Source organism: Pseudorca crassidens, chromosome 17 (assembly GCF_039906515.1).
Source record: "Pseudorca crassidens isolate mPseCra1 chromosome 17, mPseCra1.hap1, whole genome shotgun sequence".
NCBI classification, from domain to species: domain Eukaryota; kingdom Metazoa; phylum Chordata; class Mammalia; order Artiodactyla; family Delphinidae; genus Pseudorca; species Pseudorca crassidens.
Window position 1 is genome coordinate 43,179,827 of NC_090312.1, and position 22,131 is coordinate 43,201,957.

General features: G+C 36.7%; 1 long non-coding RNA gene across 2 annotated transcripts in view; it reads left to right on the forward strand.

Moving 5' to 3' along the window:
• The window catches only part of LOC137210166 (uncharacterized), a 139,335-nt gene that overhangs the window by 8,981 nt on the left and 108,223 nt on the right, over positions 1 to 22,131 (forward strand). For both annotated transcript variants that reach the window (XR_010936290.1, XR_010936291.1), the window contains exon 2: positions 20,347 to 20,519. This is a non-coding gene — a long non-coding RNA (uncharacterized lncRNA). The remainder of the gene's footprint in view (positions 1 to 20,346; positions 20,520 to 22,131) is intronic.

The window sequence follows — 22,131 nt, forward strand, 5'->3', positions numbered from 1 at the left end:
CAGGGAAGCCCTCTTTTCACTTTCTTGATAGTATCTTTTGAAGCACAAAAGTTTTTAATTTTGATGAAATTCAGTTTATCTAATTTTTCTTTTGTACCTAGTGCTTTTGGTGCTTAGTTTAGGCAAAGCCTTCTTTTCCTACCTAAGGTCACGAAGAATCACTCCTATATTTTCTTTTAAGAATTTTATAGTTTGGGCACTTACATTTATGTCTATGGTCTAGTTTGAGCTAAATTTTGTGTATGGTGTGAGGAGGGGTCAAAGTTCATTCTTTTGCATGTAATTATTCAGTTGTCCCAGAACATTCATGGAAGAGACAATTTTTTCCCCACTGAGTGTCTTGGTACCCTTGTTGAAAATAATTGATCATTAATATAAGGGTTAATTTCTGGATCTCAACTTCTTGCCATTGATTTTTATGTTGACCCTTGTGCCAGTACTATACAGTCTTATAATTTTGTAGTTGTTTTGAAATTGGGGTAAAGATAGGATATTTTTAAAGACATTGTTTTTAATTAAAATGTTAACTTTAATTTTATTGAATTTAATAACAGAGAAAAAAGAAATAAAGTACAGTATAAGGAGGTCTTGAAATTTAGAAAATAATATTCCTGTTCCACAAGATATTAGTTCCTAAAAGATCTAAGATTAAAAAAAGGGAAGTCATTAAGAATAGAAGTTTTCACATTTTGTAAACATGTGCTTAAATTTCAGGTTCTATGTTTAACTCTCCTATGAAAAATAAGGAAATTAGCATCTTCATAATTCCTACCTCTTCCCTTTCCTCACATTTTGTTTTTATTAATAATATTTTCATGGTACATTATCAATGTTACTAACAATATATTTGAAACTACAACCCATACAGTGGCTTAGTCTTGGTTATACATTAACATCAACTCAATGCTCCCTACCAGTCCATGTTATCTAAGTTGTTGACTAGAAGCTCAAAGTTGTCTGTAATATTATCTTTTTTTATTGAGTTATGGTTGATGTACACTATTATATAAGTTGCAGGTGTACAATATAGTGATTCACAATTTGTAAAGCTTATACTCCATATGTAGTTATCACAAGATATTGGCTATATTCCATGTGTTGTACAGTTTATCTTTGTAGCTTATACATAATACTATGTACTTCTTAATCCCCAAATCCTATATTGCCCCTCTCCCCAGTGGTAACCAGTAGTTTTTTCTCTATATCTGTAAGTCTGCTTTTTTGTTATATTCAAAATAGTTTGTTATATTTTTTAGACTCCACATATAAGTGATGTCATGCAGTATCTGTCTTTCTCTGTCTGACTTATTTCACTTAGCGTAATACCCTCCAAGTCCATCCATGTTGTTGCACATGGCAATATTTTCTTTTTTGATGGCTGAGTAGCCTTCCATTGTGTATGTATAACACATCTTCTTTATCCATTCATATGTTGATGGGCACATGAGTTGCTTCCATATCTTGGCTATTGTAAATAATGCTACTGTGAACATTGGAGTGCATGTATCTTTTTGAATTAGTGTTTTTGGGGTTTTTGGGGGATATATACCCAGGAGTGGAATTGCTGGGTCATTTGCCAGCTCTATTTTTAGTTTTTTGAGAAATCTCCATACAATTTTTCAGTGTGACTGCACTAATTAACGTTCCCACCAACAGTGTACAGGGGTTCCCTTTTCTCCACATTCTCACCAACATTTGTAATTTGTGTTCTTTTTGATGATAGCCATTCTGACAGGCATGAAGTGAAATCTTATCATGGTTTTGATTTGCATTTTCCTGATGATTAGCAATGTTGAGCATCTTTTCATGTGCCTGTTGGCCATCTGCATTTTCTCTTTGGAAAAATGTCTATTCAGTTCTTCTGACCAGTTTTTAATTGGGTGGTTTGTGTTTTTGATGTTGAGTTGTATGAGCTGTTTATATATGTTGGATATTAATCCCTTATTGGTCATATCATTTGCAAATATCTTCTCTCATTCGGTAGGTTTTCTTTTCATTTTGTCAGTGGTTTCCTTTGCTGTATAAAAGCTTTTAAGTTTAATTAGGCCCATTTGTTTATTTTTTTCTCTTGTTTCCTTTGCTTTAGGAGACAGATCCAAAAAAAATATTGCTGTGTCAGAGTGTTCTGCTTATGTTTTTTTTCCCCTAGGAGTTTTATAATATCAATTTAGGTCTTTAATTCATTTTGAGTTTATTTTTGTATATAGTGTTAAAGAATGTTCTAATTTCATTCTTTTACATGTAGCTGTCCAGTTTCCCCAGCACCACTTATTGAAGAGACTGTCTTTTCTCCATTGTATATTCTTGCCTCCTTTGTGATAGATTAATTGACCATGAGTGTGTCGGTTTATTTATGGGCTCTCTATTCTGTTCTATTGATCTATGTGTCTGTTTTTGTGCCAGTACTACACTGTTTTGATTACTGTAGCTTTGTAGAATAGTATGAAGTCAGGGAACATAATTCCTTCAGCTCTGTTCTTCTTTCTTAAAATTGTTTTGGCTACTAGGAGTCTTTTGTTTTTCCATACAAATTTTAAAATTATTTTTTCTATTTCTGTGAAAAAATGCTATTGGTATTTTGATAGGGATTGCACTGAATTTGTAGATTGCCTTGGGTATTATGGTCATTTTAACAATATTAATTCTACCAATCCATAAGTATGGTATATCTTTCCATCTTTTGTGTCCTCTTCAATTTCTTTCATCAGTGTCTTATAGTTTTCCAAGTACAGGTCTTTTACTTACTTAAGTAGGTTTATTCCTAGGTATTTTATTCTTTATATTGCAATGGTAAACAGGATTGTTTCCCTATTTTCTCTTTCTGATAGTTCATTGTTAATGTATAGAAATGCAACAGATTTCTATATATTAATTTCGTATCCTGCAACTTTACTGAATTCATTGATGAGCTGTAGTAGTTTTCTGGTGGCTTCTTTAGGATTTTCTAAGTATAGTATCATGTCATCTGCAAATAGTGACAGTTTTACTTCTTCCTTTCCAATTTGGATTACTTTTATTTCTTTTTCTTTTCTGATTGCTGTGGCTAGGACTTCCAGAACTATGTTGAAGGAAAGTGGTGAGAGTGAGTATTCTCTTCTTGTTCCTGATCTTAGAGAAAAAATTTTCAGCTTTTCACCATAGAGTATGATGTTAGATGTGGGTTTGTCATATATGGCCTTTATTATGTTGAGGTATTTTCCCTCTATGCCCACTCTCTGGAGATTTTTTTATCATAAATAGATGTTTACCAGAAGCTTTTTCTGCATCTATTGAGATGATCATATATGTCATCTAAGTCTTCTTTTGAAAAAAGTCAGCTCAGGTATTCTGCCCATTTTTAAAATTGGATTATTCATTTTTTAATATTGATTTTTATGAGCTCTTTATATATTGTGGATATTAACCTGTTATCAGACATGCCACTTTCAAATATCTTCTCCCATTCAGGAGGTGGCCTTTCTGTTTTGTTGATGATTTACTTCACTGTGGAAAAGCTTTTAAGTTTAATTAGGTTCCATTTGTTTAGTTTTGCTTTTGTATCCCTTGATTGAGGAGGCAGACCCCCCGGCAATAATATCACTAAGACTTATGTCAAAGGGTGTACTGCCTAGGTTATCTTCTCGAGTTTTATTATTTTCAGACTTACATTTCAGTCGTTAATCAATTTTATTTTTGTATATGGTATGAGGAAATGTTCTAAGTTTATTCTTTTAGATGTAGCTCTCCAGTTTTCCCATCACCACTTATTGAAAAGACTGTATTTTACCCATTGTATGACTTTGCCTCCTTTGTCATAGCTTAATTCACCATATGTGCATGGGTTTATTTCTGGGCTCTCTATTCTGTTCCATTGATCTATGTGTCTGTTTTTGTGCTCATACCATACTGTTTTGATTCCTGTAGCTTTGCAGTGTATTCTGAAGTCAGGGGCAGGGCACTTCCAACTTTGTTCATTTTTGTTTTGAAGATTGTTTGGCTATTTGTGGGTTTTTTTGTGGTTCTATACAAATTTTAGGATTATTTGTTCTTGTTCTATGAAATATGTTATGGGTATTTTGATAGGGATTTCACTGAATCTATAGATGGCTTTGCATAGTATGGACATTTTAATGATATTAATTCTTTCCATGAACATGGGATATCTTTATATTTATTTGTATCATCTTCAATTTCCTTCATCAGTGTTTTATATTTTTCAGAGTATAGGTCTTTCACTTCCCTAGTTATATTTATTCCTAGGTATTTAATTCTTTTTGATGTGACTGTAAATGGGATTGTTTTCTTAGGGGAATTACCTGGCAGTCCACTGGTTAGGATATGGCACTTTCACTGCTGGGGCCTGGGTTCGATCTCTGGTCGGGTAACTAAGATCCTGCAAGACGTGCAGTGCAGCCAAATTAAAAAAAAAAAAGCAACAGATTTCTGTATATTAATCTTATACCTGCAGCTTTACTGAATTCATTTATTGGGCTCTAATAGTTTTCTGGCAGAGACTTTAGGGTTTCCTATATGCAGTATCATGTCATTTGCAAATAGTGACAGTTTTACTTCTTCCCTTCCAGTTTGGATGCCTTTTGTTTCTTTTTCTTGACTGATTGCTGTGGCTAGGAGTTTCAATACTATGTTGAATAAAAGTGGCAAGAGTGGGCATCCTTGTCTTATTCCTGAACTTTAAGGAAATTCTTTCCAATTTTCTACATTGAGTATGATGTTAGCTGTGGTCTTGTCATATATGGCCTTTATTATGTTGAGATATATTCCCTCTATACCTACTTTGTTGAGCATTTTTATCATAAATGCGTGTTGAGTTTTGTCAGATGCTTTTTCTGCCACCTATTGAGAAGATCGTGTGATTCTTATCTTTCCTTTTGCTAATGTGGTATATCACATTGATTGATTTGCAGACATTGAACCATTCTTATATCCGTGGAAGAAATCAAACTTGGGACTTCCCTGGTGGTCCATTGGTTAAGACTCTGCACTTCTACTGCAGGGGCTGCGGGTTTGATCCCTGATTGGGGAGCAAAGATCCCACATGCTGTGTGGCATGGCCAAGAAGAAAAAAAAAAATAAAACATTTTTTAAAAGAAAGAAATCAAACTTGATCATGGTCTATGAACCTATTTATATGTTGATTTGATTTGCTAAATTATTTTTGAGGATTTTTGCATCTGTATTCATCAGGGATTTTGGCCTGTAATTTTCTTTCTTTTCTTTACTTTCTTTCTTCTTCTTCTTCTTTTTTTTTTTTTGTAGTATCTTTGGCTGATTTTGGTATTAGAGTAAAAGTGGCATTGTAGAATAAATTTGGGAATTTTCTCTCCTCTTCATTTTTGGGAATAGTTTGAGAAGTATAGTTATTAACTGTTCTTTTTATGTTTAGTAGAATTCCCCTGTCTGATCCTGGACTTGTATTTGTTGGGAGTTTTTTGATCACTGCTTCAATTTCAATACTAATAATTGATATTTTCAGATTATTTATTTCTTCCTGATTCAGTCTCAGAAGATTGTATGTTTCTAGGAATTTATCCATTTCTTCTAGGTTGTCCAGTTTGTTGGCATATAACTGTTCATAGAATTCTCTTATGATTATTTGTATTTCTGTGATTCTGATTGTAACTTGTTTTTCATTTCTTATTTTGTTCATTTTGGTCCTTTCCCCATTTTTTAATGAGTCTCTCTAATGGCTTATCTATTTTGTTTATCTTTTCCAAAACCAAGTTCTTGGTTTTATTGATCTTTTCTACATCATTTTCTTGTCTCTATTTAATTTGTTTCCTCTCTGATCTTTATTATTTCCTTCCTTCTTCTGACTTTGGTGTTTGTTTGTTCTTTTTCTAATTCCTTTAGGTGGTAGGTTAGGTAGTTTATCTGGCATTTTTCTTGTTTCATGTGGTAGGCCTCTATCAGTATAAACTTCTCTAGTTTTGTTGCATTCCATAGATTTTTGGAAGGTTATGGCTTTATTCTAATTGGTTGCAAGGTATTTTCTGATTTCCTCTTTGATTTCTTCATTGACCCATTGTTTTTTTTATTAACATATTGTTTAGTCTTCATGTGATTGTGTTTTTCCCATTTTTCTTCCTGTAATTGATTTCTAATTTCACACCATTGTGGAAAAAATGCTCGATATAATTTCTATCCTTTTAAGTTTGTTGAGACTTGTTTTGTGGCCTAGTATGTGGTCTCTCCTAGAAATATTCCATGTGCACTTGAAAAGAATATGTATTCTACTGGTATTGGATGGAATGTCCTGTAGATATCTACTAAGTCCAACTGGTCTAATGTGTCATTTAGGGCAGTGGTCCCCAACCTTTTTGGCCCAAGGGACCGGCTTTGTGAAAGACAATTTTTCCATGGACCGGGGGGCAGGGGGGATGGTTCAGGCAGTAATGCCAACGATCGCCAGTGATTGGGAGCGAGTGGTAGATGAAGTTTCACTCACTCGCCCACTACTTACCTCTTACTGTGTGGCCCAGTTCCTAACAGGCTGCGGACTGGTACTGGTCTGCGGCCTGGGGGTTGGGGACCCTGATCTAAGGCCAGTGTTTCCTTATTGATTTTTTTTCTGGATGATCTGTCCATTGATGTAAGTGGGGTGTTAAAGTCCCCTATTATTATTGTATTATTGTTAATTTCTCCCTTCATGTCTGTTAATATTTGTATATATGTTGATGAACATTATATCTGCTTCTTGTATTGTTCTCTTTATCATTATATAATGCCCTTCTTTGTTTTTTATTATAGACTTTGTTTTAAAGTCTATTTTTTTTCTGATATGAATATTGCTACCCAGCTTTCTCTTTGTTTCCATTTGCGTTTTTCCATCCCCTCACTTTCAGTCTGTGTGTCTTTAGCTCAGAAGTGAGTATCTTTTAGGCAGCATATAGATGGGTCTTATTTTTTCATCCAGTTAGCCACTCTTTGTCTTTTGATTGGGCATTTAATCCATCGACATTTAAAGTGATTATTGATAGGCATGCACTTATTGCCATTTTTTTTTTTTCTGTGTTCTGGTTGTTTTGTAGTTCTCTGTTCTTTTTTTCTTCTTTTAGTCTCTTGTTTTGTGGTTTGATGATTTTCTTTAGTGTTATATTTGTGTTCCTTTCTCTCTAGTTTTGTATATCTATTGTAGGTTTTTTGATTTGTATTTACATGTTGATCTATAACCATTTCTACTTATTAAAAACTGGTAGTCATTTAAGTTCAAACACATTCTAAAAGCTCTACATTTCAGCTGCCCCACCATGTTTTGTGTGTGGTTTTTTTTTTTTTTTTTTTTTTTTTTTTGGGGTACGTGGGCCTCTCACTGTTGTGGCCTCTCCCGTTGTGGAGCACAGGCTCCAGACGCTCAGGCTTAGCAGCCATGGCTCACGGGCCTAGCCGCTCTGTGGCATGTGGGATCTTCCCGGACCGGGGCATGAACCCATGTCCCCTGCATCAGCACGTGGACTCTCAACCACTGTGCCACCAGGGAACCCTGTTTTGTGTTTTTGATGTCATATTTTACATCTTGATGTCTATCCCTTAACTGTTTATTGTTGTTATAGTTGACTTCACAATCTTTGTCTTTTAACCTTTGTACTAGCTAATTTAAGTGGTTGATCCATAGCCTTTACCAGCAGGATTTTTCCCTTTCTATAATTTCTTATTTCTTGTTGTAGCCTTTTTTTCCCACTTAGTAAGAAGACCCTTTAACACTTCTTGTAAGACTGGTTTATTATTGATGAACTCTTTTAGTTTTTGCTTCTCTGAGAAGTTCTTTGTCTCCTCTTCAATTCTGAATGATAACCTTGCTGGGTAGAGTACCCTAGGTTGTAGATTTTGTCCTTTCAGCACTTTAAATATATCTTGCCATTCCCTACTGGCCTGCAAAGGTTCTGCTGAAAAATCAGCTGATAGCCTTATGGGGTTCCCTTGTATATAACTCATTTTTCTCTTCCTGTCTTTAGAATTATTTTTTATCTTTAACTTTTGCCATTTTAGTTATGATATGTCTTGGTGTGCTTCTCTTTTTGTTCATCTTGTTTGGGACTCTCTGTGCTTCATGGACCTGGGTATCTGTTTTCTTCTTCAGGTTCGGGAAGTTTTCAGCCATAATTTCATCAAATACCTTTTTACCCTTTTCTCTCTCTTCTTCTTCTGGGCCTCCTATAATGCAAATGTTAGTATGCTTGATGTTTTCTCAGAGGTCCCTTAAACTATTCTCATTTTTTTAAATGTGTTTTTCTTTTTGCTGCTGTGATTGGATGATTTCCATTATTCGATCTTTCAGATTGTTTATGTGTTCTTCTCTGTCACCTAATATGCTGTTAATTCCCTCTAGTGTGTTTTTCATTTCAGTTATTGTATTCTTTGGTTCTGACGGATTCTTTTTTAAAAAAAATATTTTCTAGTTCTTTGTTAAAATTCTTACTGTGTTCATATATTCTTTTCCCCAGTTCAGCTTATTATTGCTTTGAGCTCTTTTTTTTTTTCCATAAATTATTTCTTTCTGTTTCATCAGGTTTTTTGTTCAGGGTTTTTCTTTTTCTTTCATTTTAAACATATTCCTCTGTCTTTTCATTTTGTTCAACTTTGTCTCTATGAAATTAGGTGACTTGGTTTTGAAGTCGTGTCCTTGTGTGAGAGCATCCCTTTTCAGTCTGTGTGTGCCCAGTGTCTTTGGTCAGAGAACTGGATCTGAAGTAGGCAGGGATCATGTCTTCCCCAGGGTGTGCTGGCAGCACCACTTTGGTGGTGGGTGGGTCTGGAGGCGGAGTGACTAGAGCAAGAGCCAGGTGCAAGTTGGGGTTTTTCCGTGATCAGTGGCTGTTACTGCCCTATCAGGCGCTAGGGCAGAGCCCGTGGGGCTGGAGTAGGAACTTTGAGGAAGCTAGATTTCTCCCAGGTGTGATGGTAGTCTTTGCCTTGGTTTGGGATGGGGCCTGAGCTTGAGGCTTGGGGCTGTACTTCTGTGTTGGTTTCATTTTTCCTCTGGGGTAAGCGCCTTGGTTAGAGCCTGTGTTTGGGCTGGAGGGGTTGGTGTCACACCACTGAGCTAGCCTTATCCTGTCCCAAGTATACACAGGGATGCATGCTATGATGATGGTGGTCTCTGCTCTGGAGTTAGCCTCATTCCCTTGCAGTTGCGTGCAATCAGAAGGCATGTGCTGGCAATGGCTGCCTCCATGCTGGTCAGAGGCAGGGCCAGAGTCCAAGCTGGCTCCATTCCCTCCAAGTTTGTGCACTCTTGTTGGCAATGGCGGACTCCCTCTTAGTGGGGAGCAGTGTTGGAGCAAGAGGGGCTGGAGCAGGAGCCCAGTGCGGGCTGGAGGAGTGCTCTGGGGCAGCCCTGGCATGCTGGGGAGTGCTGCCTCAGCGCTATGACTGGGAGTGAGCCAGGCTCTGTGCATGCTCTTTAAGAGTGGAGTCTCAGTTTCTTACAGCCTTCTGATAAGCCCCAGTGGGTTTTAGACCAGCTAAGGTGCTTCATCTTCATGGTGTCACACCCCAGGGCTGGCATGTCTAATATGTAGCTCGGACCCCTTACTCCGCAGGGAGGATCCCCGAGCTTGTAATGTCCTCTCCTCTCTGTTTCCCCCACTAGGGGTGCAGGTCCCTACCAAATTGCTTCTCCTCACTTCCTTCCAGACTCTGTGTGGGTCTTTCTTTATAACCTTAGTTGTAGAAGAGCTGTTCTGCTAGTCCCCAGGTCAATTTCAGCAAGAGTCATTCTATATGTCATTATAGTTTTGATGTGTTCATGAGGGAAGGTGAGCCCAGCATCCTCCTACTCTGCCAGCTTGATCTGTCTCTTTTGGTAAATATTTCTTTTCTATTGACTAGGGTTTTAGATGGTACATATACTTATATATATGGTATGGTTAACTATTTTATATAAAACTCCAGCCAATAAAAAGAAACGTGTGTGTATATATATATATATATATTTCTATTAATATAAAACATACAATGACACAAGTTAAGTTTTTATGGAATTGTAAATACTATGTAGGCTATTTTGTAAATTGTTTAAAATATATTGATAATGTACTTGGAAATTTTTGTATAGCAAAATATACGTCTATCTCATTCTATTTAGTGGCTATGTAGTACTCCATGGTATGAATGTTTCATTATGCATTAACTATTAACCTATTGTTGGATATGTAGGTTATCTACCATTTTTTGCTATTACAAACAATACTGAAGTGATCACTTTATACCTTATCAATGTGCACAAGGTGTGTGCAATCTTTAAGAAAAATTCCTAGAAGTTGAACTTTTGGGTTTAAAAGGTTAATGGTTTAAAGTTTAAATTTCTGGGCTAAAAGATTTAAGTGCCAAATTATTCTCTAAAAAGACTTATAAATTTCTGTTCCTTTCAACAGTGTGTGAGAAAAGTATTACTTTCTCTACACCCTTGCGTTTACTGAATATTATCTATTCTTTAAAATTTTGCCAATAGTGAATAATGCTTTCTCCTTGTTTTAATTTGCATTTCTGTGAATAGCAGTGAAGTTGAGCATCATATGTGTATATATATATATATATATATATATATACACACACACACATATATATGTATATATATTTGTCCTTTTAAAAACATTTCATTTGGAAATAATTTCAAAACTGCAAATATAAAAACAGTACAAGGAACATATGCACACACTATTTACCCAGGTTCATCTATTGCTAACATTTGACCACATTTGCTTTATCATTTGTTCTCTGTGCATATGTTTGCATGTGTGTGTGTGTGTGTGTATGTGTGCAGAATTTTTTGCTGACCTATTTGAAGGTTACATATATTATAATCCTTTAAAGTATCTTCATGTATATTTCCTAAAAATAGGAATACTTTTTTACATAACCATAATGAAGGTATCAAATTCATAAGTTAATATTGATACAATACCTTAGTCTATCATTCATAGTCCAGTTTTGTCCATTGACCTAATAATATCCCTGATAGCAGTTTTTCCATTCTAGTAAAAGATCCAGTCTAGGATAAGGTATCACATTTAATTGTCACGTTTCTTTAGCTTTCTTTAATATAGAACATTTCTATAACCTTTTTGTCTTTTGTGACATTAATATTTTGTAACACTGTAATCCTTTGTGCCCCGCTTTCTTAGTAGAATGTTTATCATTTTGTGCTTGTCAGATGTTTCCTAATAACAGACTGAGGTTATGCGTTCTTGGCAAAAAATACTGCATAGTTGATGGTGTGTTCTTCTCAGGGTGTCACATATGGAGCACAGGTTGTCCATCTCTTCCTTATTGATTATGGTAATAGTCACATGTCGGTTGTTCAACATGCATCCCTTATATGTTAAGTACTGGGTTCAAAGATGAATAAGATAATCCCTTTGCCAAGGAGATTATGGTCTAGGGAGGAAGCAGAAATATAAACAGAAAAAGTATGTTGAATGTTGTAATAGAGGCATGGACAATGGAATAACTAATTCTACCTTTAGGAGTAACTCTGGCCAGGGAAGTTGGGGAAGCTTTACAGAGATAAGTTATTTGAGAACAGGGACTATCATTATGAATGTTTGTTTCCTGTATAGCATCTGGCCTTATACTCATTAAATGTGTTAAATAAATAAATGAAAAAAAATCTATGTACCTCAAAATAAAACCGTCAGAATATGGTACAAAATATGATTTTGTCTCTCTTTTTAGCTCACTATTGATTACAGAATTGAATGTTTTACACACTAAAGAAATATAGTTACATGCTGAGAGAAAATGTTCTTAGTAAATTATGTGCAAAACTGTGGTTTATAAATTTATGATGTAAGCTTTTCTAATACAGTTTTATATCCAGTTAGAGACCTTGATTACAAAATTGAAATATGTACAGAATCATAGATCTTGATGCAGAAAAGGATTTCAAGAGTGCATTCATTCCAATCTCTTCTCTTCAGGCAAGGCCAATTTTACATGCAAATCCATGGGACTCAGAGAAGTTTAATGATTTGACAAGGTCAAAGTTATACAGTTATCAAGGAGTCTATAGTCCTGATCAAATACCAGGCATGTTCCTGGCAATAATTGGTGCTAAATTCATATTTGCAGAATGAATAATGTTCCTTCTTCCTAGTGTATTGTGTTATCTACTATTCACACTGAACTTTTAGGAATCCCTATGATTGCAGTTCCTATTTGTGGTCTCCAAGAGTCACAGCTAATCCTTCAAGTCATATCCTAAAGTTACAAGTTCTATTGCTGTGAACTAATACCACTGTCTAATAAAAATATAAAATGAGCCATGTTTGTAATTATAAATCTTGTGGTGGCTACATTAAAAAAATAAAAAGAAAGAATAAAGTTAATTTTCATATTTTATTTAATGAATATATTCAAAGTTTTAGCATTTTAGTATGTAAACAATATAAAAATTATTGAGATATTTTACATTCTTTTTTCATAATTTCTTAGAAATGCAGTGTGTATTTTGCATCCCAATCTTATTTTGGACTATCTACATTTCAAGTGCTCTATAGCCACGTGTAGCTACTGGTTACCATATAGTCCAATACTAACAATATGGAGTGTGTGTAGGACAGTGCAGATCTAGCGTGACCTTTGGTAATCTACCCTTATGCTTTGCATTGTTCAGTGCCAGCTGCCAAAGGACAGATGTCCCAATGAAAGGTCTCTTCTCCCAACAGACCTGACTGTGACATAGTCTCAGGGTTGTGAGTACAGATCTTTATATTGTTCTTTCATAGAATTGTGGAATTTTAGAAAGGAATGAGAAAATATAGTGGTACTTTAATAAAAACATACACACACACAACTGCTTGCTTCTCATGTTTATGGTATCAACAGCTAGTTGTGATGTTTTCAGAATTAGACCATGGGTAATGTGTTCATCTAAACTGATCTCCATGTTCCTTTTATAGATTGATACATCATAGCATCAAGATAAAATTGCTTACTCCTAGATTTGAGGGGAGGAAGAGAAGATAGCTTTGATGAAAATTTGACATTCAGATTTTAAATACTTTATTTTGTATGTTGATAGTGAACATTTTTCTTCGCTATTATTAAAGACGGAAACCTTTGTAAAAGATAACGTTTCAAATTAGTAGGTAAAGATAATGGACTTACTACATGATCCTGGGAAAACTGAGCATACCTCTGTAGAACTGTAAAATAATAAAGCTGGATCCGAACTTTATTTCTATATCAATATGGTGCCGTATGAGACATTCTGTTTCATGTATTGTTGGTGGAGTGGAAAATTGGAGGGCAATTTGGCAATGTCAATTTAAATTGTATGTTTCTACCTCTAGGAACATATCCAAGATATATGTTCATACATGTACAAAGAGAAGTATGTAAAATGTAATTTACTTTATCAATTATTTATAATAACAAAAAATTAGAAAACAACCAAAATGTGTATCAGTATAGGATTGGCTAAATAAATTTTGATACATCCATACAGTAGCTTTTCATATACTTCTTTAAAAACGAGATCTCGCTAATATTCTGATATAAAATTCACTCTAAGACATATACAGAAAACAAGATACAGAAATGTATATAGATCGGGGTCAGCAAACAATCCAACTTACTGCCTGTTATTGTAAATAAAGTTTTATTGGAACACAGATTCTCCATTTGTTTATGTTTTGTCTATGGCTGCTTTTGTGCCACAATATGAGTACTTTTTATTTTTTTTTAACATTTTTGTTGGAGTATAATTGCTTTACAAAGGTGTGTTAGTTTCTGCTTTATAACAAAGTGAATCAGCTATACATATACATATATCCCCATATCTCCTCCCTCTTGCATCTCCCTCCCACCCTCCCTATCACACCGCTCTAGGTGGTCACAAAGCACCGAGCTGATCTCCCTGTGCTATGTGGCTGCTTCCCACTAGCTATCTATTTTACATTTGGTAGTATATATAACTCCATGCACTCTCTCACTTCATCCCAGCCTACCCTTCCCTCTCCCCTTGTCCTCAAGTCCATTCTCTACATCTGTGTCTTTATTCCTGTCCTGCCCCTAGGTTCTTCATAACCATTTTGTTTTAGATTCCATATATATGTGTTAGCATATGGTATTTGTTTTTCTCTTTCTGACTTACTTCACTCTGTATGACAGACTCTAGGCCCATTCACTTCACTGCACATAACTCAATTTCATTTCTTTTTATGGCTGATTAATATTTCATTTTATATATGTGCCACATCTTCTTTATCCATTCATCTGTTGATGGACACTTAGGTTGCTTCCATGTCCAGACTGTTGTAAATAGAGCTGCAATGAACATTGTGCTACATGACTCTTTAGAATTATGGTTTTCTCGGGGTATATGCCCAGTAGTGGGATTGCTGGGCCGTATGGTAGCTATACTTTTAGTATTTTATGGACCTCTATACTGTTCTCCATAGTGGCTGTATCAGTTTACATTCCCACCAACAGTGTAACAGGGTTCTCTTTTCTCCACACGCTCTCCAGCATTTATTGTTTGTAGATTTTTTGCTGATGGCCATTGTGACTGGTGTCAGGTGATACATCATTGTAGTTTTGAGTTGCATTTCTCTAATGATTAGTGATGTTGAGCATCCTTTCATGTTTTTGTTGGCAATCTGTATATCTTCTTTGGAGAAATGTCTATTTAGGTCTTCTGCCCATTTTTGGATTGGGTTGTTTCTTTTTTTGATACTGAGCTGCATGAGCTGCTTGTAAATTTTGGATATTAATCCTTTGTCAGTTGCTTCATTTCTAAATATTTTCTCCCATTCTGAGGGTTGTCTTTTCGTCTTGTTTATGGTTTCCTGTGCTGTGCAAAAGCTTTTAAGTTTCATTAGGTCCCATTTGTTTATTTTTGTTTTTATTTCCATTTCTCTAGGGGTGGGGCAAAAAGGATCTTGCTGTGATTTATGTCATAGAGTGTTCTGCCTATGTTTTCTTGTAAGAGTTTTATAGAGTCTGGCCTTACATTTAAGTCTTTAACCCGTTTTGAGTTTATTTTTATGTATGGTGTTAAGGAGTGTTCTAATTTCATTCTTTTACATGTAGCTGTCCAGTTTTCCCAGCACCACTTATTGAAGAGGCTGTCTTTTCTCCATTGTATATTCTTGACTCTTTTATGAAAAATAAGGTGACCATATGTGCATGGGTCTATCTCTGGGCTTTCTATTCTGTTCCATTGATCTATATTTCTGTTTTTGTGCCAGTACCATACTGTCTTGATTACTGTAGCGTTATAGTATAGTCTGAAGTCTGGGAGCCTGATTCCTCCAGCTCCATTTTTCTTTCTCAAGATTGCTTTGGCTGTTTGGGGTCTTTTGTGTTTCCATACAAATTGTGCAATTTTTTGTTCTAGTTCTGTGAAAAATGCCATTGGTAGTTTGATAGGGATTGCATTGAATTGAATCTGTAGATTGCTTTGCATAGTATAATCATTTTCACAATGTTGATTCTTCCAGTCCAAGAACATGGTATATCTCTCCATCTGTTTGTATTGTGTTTAATGTCTTTCATCAGTGTCTTATAGTTTTCTGCATACAGGTCTTTTATCTCCTTAGGTAGGTTTATTCCTAGGTATTTTATTGTTTTTGTTGCAGTGATAAATGGGAGTATTTCCTTAATTTCTCTTTCAGATTTTTCATCATTAATGTATAGGAGTGCAAGTGATTTCTGTGCATTAATTTTGTATCCTGCTACTTTACCAAATTCATTGATTAGCTCTAGTAGTTTTCTGGTAGCATCTTTAGGATTCTCTATGTATAGTATCATGTCATCTGCAAACAGTGACAGCTTTACTTCTTCTTTTCCAATTTGGATTCCTTTTATTTCTTTTTCTTCTCTGATTGCTGTGGCTAAAACTTCCAAAACTATGTTGAATAATAGTAGTGAGAGTGGACAACCTTGTCTTGTTCCTGATCTTAGAGGATATGGTATCAGTTTTTCACCTTTGAGAGCGACATGGCCTTTATTATGTTGAGGTACGTTCCCTCTATGCCTACTTTCTGGAGGGTTTTTTTTTTTTTATCATAAATGGGTATTGAATTTTTTCTGAAGCTTTTTATTCATCTACTGAGATGATCATATGGTTTTTCTTCCTGAGTTTGTTAATATGGTGTATCACATTGATTGATTTGCATATATTGAAGAATCATTGCATTCCTGGCATAAACCCCACTTGATCCTGGTGTATGACCCTTTTAATGTGCTGTTGGATTCTGTTTGCTAGTATTTTGTTGAGGACTTTTGCATCTATGTTCATCAGTGATATTTGCCTGTAGTTTTCTTTCTTTGTGGCATCTTTGTCTGATTTTCATATGACTGTGATTGTAGCCTCGTAGAATGAGTTTGGGAGTGTTCCTCCCTCTGCTATATTTTGGAAGAGTTTGAGCAAGATAGGTGTTAGCTGTTCTCTAAATGTTTGATAGAATTTGCCTGTGAAGCCATCTGGTCCTGGGCTTTTGTTTGTTGGAAGATTTTTAATCACGGTCTCAATTTCAGTGCTTGTGATTGGTCTGTTTATATTTTCTATTTCTTCCTGGTTCAGTCTCGGAAGGTTGTGCTTTTCTAAGAACTTGTCCTTTTCTTCCAGGTTGTCCATTGTATTGGCATATAGTTGGTTGTAGTAATCTCTCATGTTCCTTTGTATTTCTGCAGTGTCAGTTGTTACTTCTCCTGTTTCATTTCTAATTCTATTGGTTTGAGTCTTCTCCCTTTTTTTTTTTTTTTGATGAGTCTGGCTAATGGTTTTCAATTTCGTTTATCTTCTCAAAGAACCAGCTTTTAGTTTTATTGATCTTTGCTATTATTTCCTTCATTTTTTTTTCATTTATTTCTGATCTGATCTTTATTATTTCTTTCCTTCTGCTAACTTTGGGGGTTTTTTGTTCTTCTTTCTCTAGTTGCTTTAGGTGTAAGGTTAGATTGTTTATTTGAGATGTTTGTTGTTTCTTGAGGTAGGATTGTATTGCTATAAACTTCCCGCTTAGAACTGCTTTTGCTGCATCCCATAGGTTTTGGGTCATCATGTTTTCATTGTCATTTGTTTCTAGGTATTTTTTTGATCTCCTCTTTGATTTCTTTGGTGGTTTCTTGGTTAATTAGTAGTGTATTGTTTAGCTTCCATGTGTTCGTATATTTTATAGATTTTTTTCTGTAGTCTCATAGTGTTGTGGTTGGCAAAGATACTTGATATGATTTCAGTTTTCTTAAATTTACCAAGGCTTTATCTGTGACCCAAGATATGATCTCTCCTGGAGAATGTGCCATGAGTATTTGGGAAGAAAGTCTATTGTGTTGTTTTTGGATGGAATGTCCTATAAATACCAATTAAGTCCATCTTGTTTAATGTATCATTTAAAGCTTGTGTTTCCTTATTTATTTTCATTTTGGATGACCTGTCCATTGGTGGAAGTGGGGTGTTAAAGTTTCCTACTATGATTGTGTTACTGTTGATTTCCCCTTTTATGGCTGTTACCATTTGCCTTATGTATTGAGGTGCTCCTATGTTGGGTGCATAAATATTTACAATTGTTATATCTTCTTCTTGGATTGATCCCTTGATCATTATGTAGTGTCCCTTTTTGTCTCTTGTAATAGTCTTTATTTTAAAGTCTATTTTGTCTGATATGAGAATTGCTACTCCAGCTTTCTTTTGATTTCCTTTTGCATGGAATATCTTTTTCCATACCCTCAGTTTCAGGATGTATGTGTCTCTAGGTCTGAAGTGGGTCTGTTGTAGAGAGCATATATATGGGTCTTGTTTTTGTATCCATTCAGCCAATCTGTGTCTTTTGTTGGGAGCATTTAGTCCATTTACATTTAAGTTAGTTATCGTTATGTATGTACCTATTACCATTTTCTTAATTGTTTTGTGTTTGTTATTGTAGTTCTTTTCCTTCTCTTGTGTTTCCTGCGTAGATAAATTCCTTTAGAATTTGATGTAAAGCTGGTTTGGTGGTGCTGAACTCTCTCTGCTCTTGCTTGTCTGTAAGGTTTTAACTTCTCCGTCAAATCTGGATGAGATCCTTGCTGGGTAGAGTAATCTTGGTTGTAGGTCTTTCCCTTTCATCACGTTCATTATGTCTTGTCACTCCCTTCTGGTTTGCAGAGTTTCTGCTGAAAGATCAGCTGTTAACCTTATGGGGATTCCCTTGTATGTTATTTGTTGTTTTTCCCTTGCTGCTTTTAATACTTTTTATTTGTATTTAATTTTTGATAGTTTGGTTAATATGTGTCTTGGCTTTTTTCTCCTTGGATTTATCCTGTATGGGACCCTTTGCACTTCCTGGATTTGATTAACTGTTTCCTTTCTCATATTAGGGAAGTTTTCAACTATAATATCTTCAAATATTTTCTCAGTCCCTTTCTTTTTCTCTTCTTCTTCTGGGACCCAAATAATTCAATTGTTGGTGCATTTACTGTTGTCCCAGAGGTCTCTGAGACTGTCCTCAATTCTTTTCATTCTTTTTTCTTTATTCTGCTCTGCAGTAGTTATTTCCACTATTTTATCTTCCAGGTTACTTATCCGTTTGTCTGTCTCCATTATTCTGCTGTTGATTCCTTCTAAAGAATTTTTAATTTTATTTATTGTGTTGTTCACCATTGTGTGTTTGCTCTTTACTTCTTCTAGGTCCTGTTTCTGTATTTTCTCCATTCTCTTTCCAAGATTTTGGATCATCTTAACTATCATTACTCTGAATTCTTTTTCAGGTAGACTGCCTATTTCCTCTTCATTTGTTTGGTCTGGTGGGTTTTTACCTTGCTCCTTCATCTGCTGTGTGTTTCTCTGTCTTCTCATTTTGCTTAACTTACTGTGCTCGGGGTCTCCTTTTTGCAGAGTGCAGGTTCGTAGTTCCTGTTGTGTTTGGTGTCTACCCCCAGTGGCTAATGTTGGTTCATTGGGTTGTGTAGGCTTCCTGGTGGACGGGACTGGTGCCTGTTTCTGGTGGATGAGGCTGGATCTTGTCTTTCTGGTGGGCTGGTCCACGTCCGGTGGTGTGTTTTGGGGCATCTGTGACCTTAATATGATTTTAGGCGGCCTCTCTGCTAATGGGTAGGGTTGTGTTCCTGTGTTGCTAGTTGTTTGGCATAGGGAGTCCAGCACCGTAGCTTGCTGGTAGTTGAATGGAGCTGTGTCTTAGCATTGAGATGGACATATCTGGGAGAGCTTTTATCATTTGAATTAGGTGGAGCCATGTCTTATCGTTGAGATGGAGATCTCTGGGAGAGCTTGCATAGTTTGAATTACGTGGAGTTGGGAGGTCTCTAGTGGACCAATGTCCTGAACTTGGCTCCCCCACCTCAGAGGCACAGGCCTGACACCCGTCTGGAGAACCAAGACTCTGTCAGCCACACGGCTCAGAAAAAAGGGAGAAATAAAGAAAGAAGGAAAGAAAAAAATAGAATAAAATAAAGTTATTAAAACAAAAAATAATTATTAAAATTAAAAAAATTAAAAAGTAATGAAAAAAATAAAAAGAAAGAGGAGAGCAACCAAACCAAAAAACAAATCCACCAATGATAACAAACTCTAAAAACTATACTAAAGAAAAATAGAAAAAAACAAAAACCAAAAAAAAAAAGCAACAAAACGGACAGACAGAATCCTAGGACAAATGGTAAAAGCAAAACTATACAGACAAAATCACACAGAGAAGCATACACATACACACTCATAAAAAGAGGAAAAGAAAAAATTATATATTGTTGCTCCCAAAGTCTACCATCTCAATTTTTGGATGATTCGTTGTCTATTCAGTATTCCACAGATGCAGGGTACATCAAGTTGATTGTGGAGAATTAATCTGCTGCCCCCGAGGCTGCTGGGAGAGAGTTCCCTTTCTCTTCATTGTTTGCACATCTCCTGCGGTTCAGCTTTGGATTCGGCTGTGACTCTGCATGTAGGTCGCCTGAGGGCATCTGTTCTTCACTCAGACAGGACAGGGTTAAAGTAGCAACTGATTAGGGGGCTCTGGCTCACTCAGGCCGTGTGGAGGGAAGGGTTCGGAATGCAGGGCGAGCCTGCGGCAGCAGAGGCCAGCCTGACGTTGCAACAGCCTGAGGTGCTCTGTGTTCTCCCGGGGAAGTTGTCCTTGGATCACGGGACCCTGGTAGTGGCAGGCTGCACGGGCTCCTGGGAGGGGAGGTGTGGATAGTGACCTGTGCTTGCACACAGGCTTCTTGGTGGCTGCAGCAGCAGCCTTAGTGTCTCATGCCCATGTCTGGTGTCCGTGCTGATAGCTGCGGCTCACGCCCGTTTCTGGAGCTCATTTAGGGGGTGCTCTGAATCCCCTCTCCTCGTGCACCCCAAAACAATTGTCGTGCACCCCAAAACAATTGTCTCTTGTCTCTTGTCTCTTGCAGTTCCACATTTTTTCCCGGACTCCCTCCCGGCTAGCTGTGGCGCACTAGCCCCCTTCAGGCTGTGTTCATGCAGCCAACCCCAGTCCTCTCCCTGGGATCTGACCTCCGAAGCTAGAGCCTCAGCTCTCAGCCCCCACCTGCCCTATGTGTGAGCAGACAAGGATCTCAGGCTGGTGAGTGCTGATCGTCACCGATATTCTGTGTGGGAATCTCACTACTTTGCCCTCCGCACCCCCATTGCTGTGCTCTCCTCCGTGGCTCCGAAGCTTCCCCCCCCACCACCCGCAGTCTCTGCCCCCGAAGAGTCTTCCTAGTGTGTGGAAACCTTTCTTCCTTTATAGCTCCCTCCCACTGGTGTAGGTCCCGTCCCTATCCTTTTGTCTCTGTTTATTCTTTTTTCTTTTGCCCTACCCAGGTTCGTGGGGAGTTTCTTGCCTTTTGGGAGGTCTGAGGTCTTCTGCCAGCGTTCAGGTGGTGTTCTGTAGGAGTTGTTCCACATGTAGATGTGTTTCTGATGTATTTGTGGGGAGGAAGGTGATCTCCACGTCTTACTCTTCTGCCATCTTGAAGGTCTCCCACGAGTAGTTGTAACAGAGACCATGTGAACTGAAAAGCAGAAAATATTTACTATCTGCCCTTTAGAAAAAATCTTTCTGAGGCCTGTATGCTAATATCTGTGTTATATAACTTTGACTAGTTAAAAAATAATATAAAATAATTGGAGATTATCCCATCTCCAACATAGATATCATTTCACAATTGTAAATCTGAAAAATTCTCAATGGCATGTCATTGAAATTTCCTGCCTTTAAAGAGGTTTCAGTAAAAATTGTCAAGGAAACATTTTTATGTGGTTTTTAATATGATCAATCCATGGAAGGAAATTACATTTCCCTATGACAGGATCTGCATTGTGTCAGAAGAGCAATTGAAAAGGTGGAAAAATTTAATCAATCAATTCATCATTTTGTGTACAAAGTAAGTAGTTCGAAGGTTGTTTTTCCTTGCCTGAACTCACTGTAGCAACTGCCTGGCCACCAGGCAAGTTGGCAGAGTAGTGAGAGTTACCAGCTAGCCGGGTAACTAATACCAGGAGCTCTCAGAGTGAGAGGACTGGACATAATGATTTTTTTTTTGGGTGCGGGGGGAGAGGTATAGTTGCTTTACAATGTTATGTTAGTTTCTGCTTTATAATGAAGTGAATCAGCTATTTGTATACATATATCCCTCCCTCTTGTACCTCCCTCTGCCCCCCCGCCCGCCATCCCACCCATCTAGGTCACCACAGAGCACCAAGCTGAGCTCCCTGTGCTATACAGCAGGTTCCCACTAGCTATCTGTTTTACACATGGTAATGTATATATGTCAATCCCAATCTCCCAGTTCATCCCAATCCTCCTCCCCCCACCATGTCCATATGTCCGTTCTCTGCATCTACATCTCTATTCCTGCCCTGCAAATAGGTTCATCTGTACCATTTTCCTACATTCCACATATATGAGTTAATATACGATATTTGTCTTTTTCTTTCTGACTTACTTCACTCTGTATGACAGACTCTAGGTCCATCCGCCTCTCTACAAATGACCCGATTTCATTCTTTTTATGGCTAATATTCCATTTTATATATGTACCATATCTTCTTTATCCATTCATCTGTTGATGGACATTGAGGTTGCTTCCATGTCCTGGCTATTGTAAATAGTTCTGCAATGAACATTGGAGTGTATGTGTCTCTTTGAATTATGGTTTTCTCAGGGTATATGCCCGGTAGTGGGATTGCTG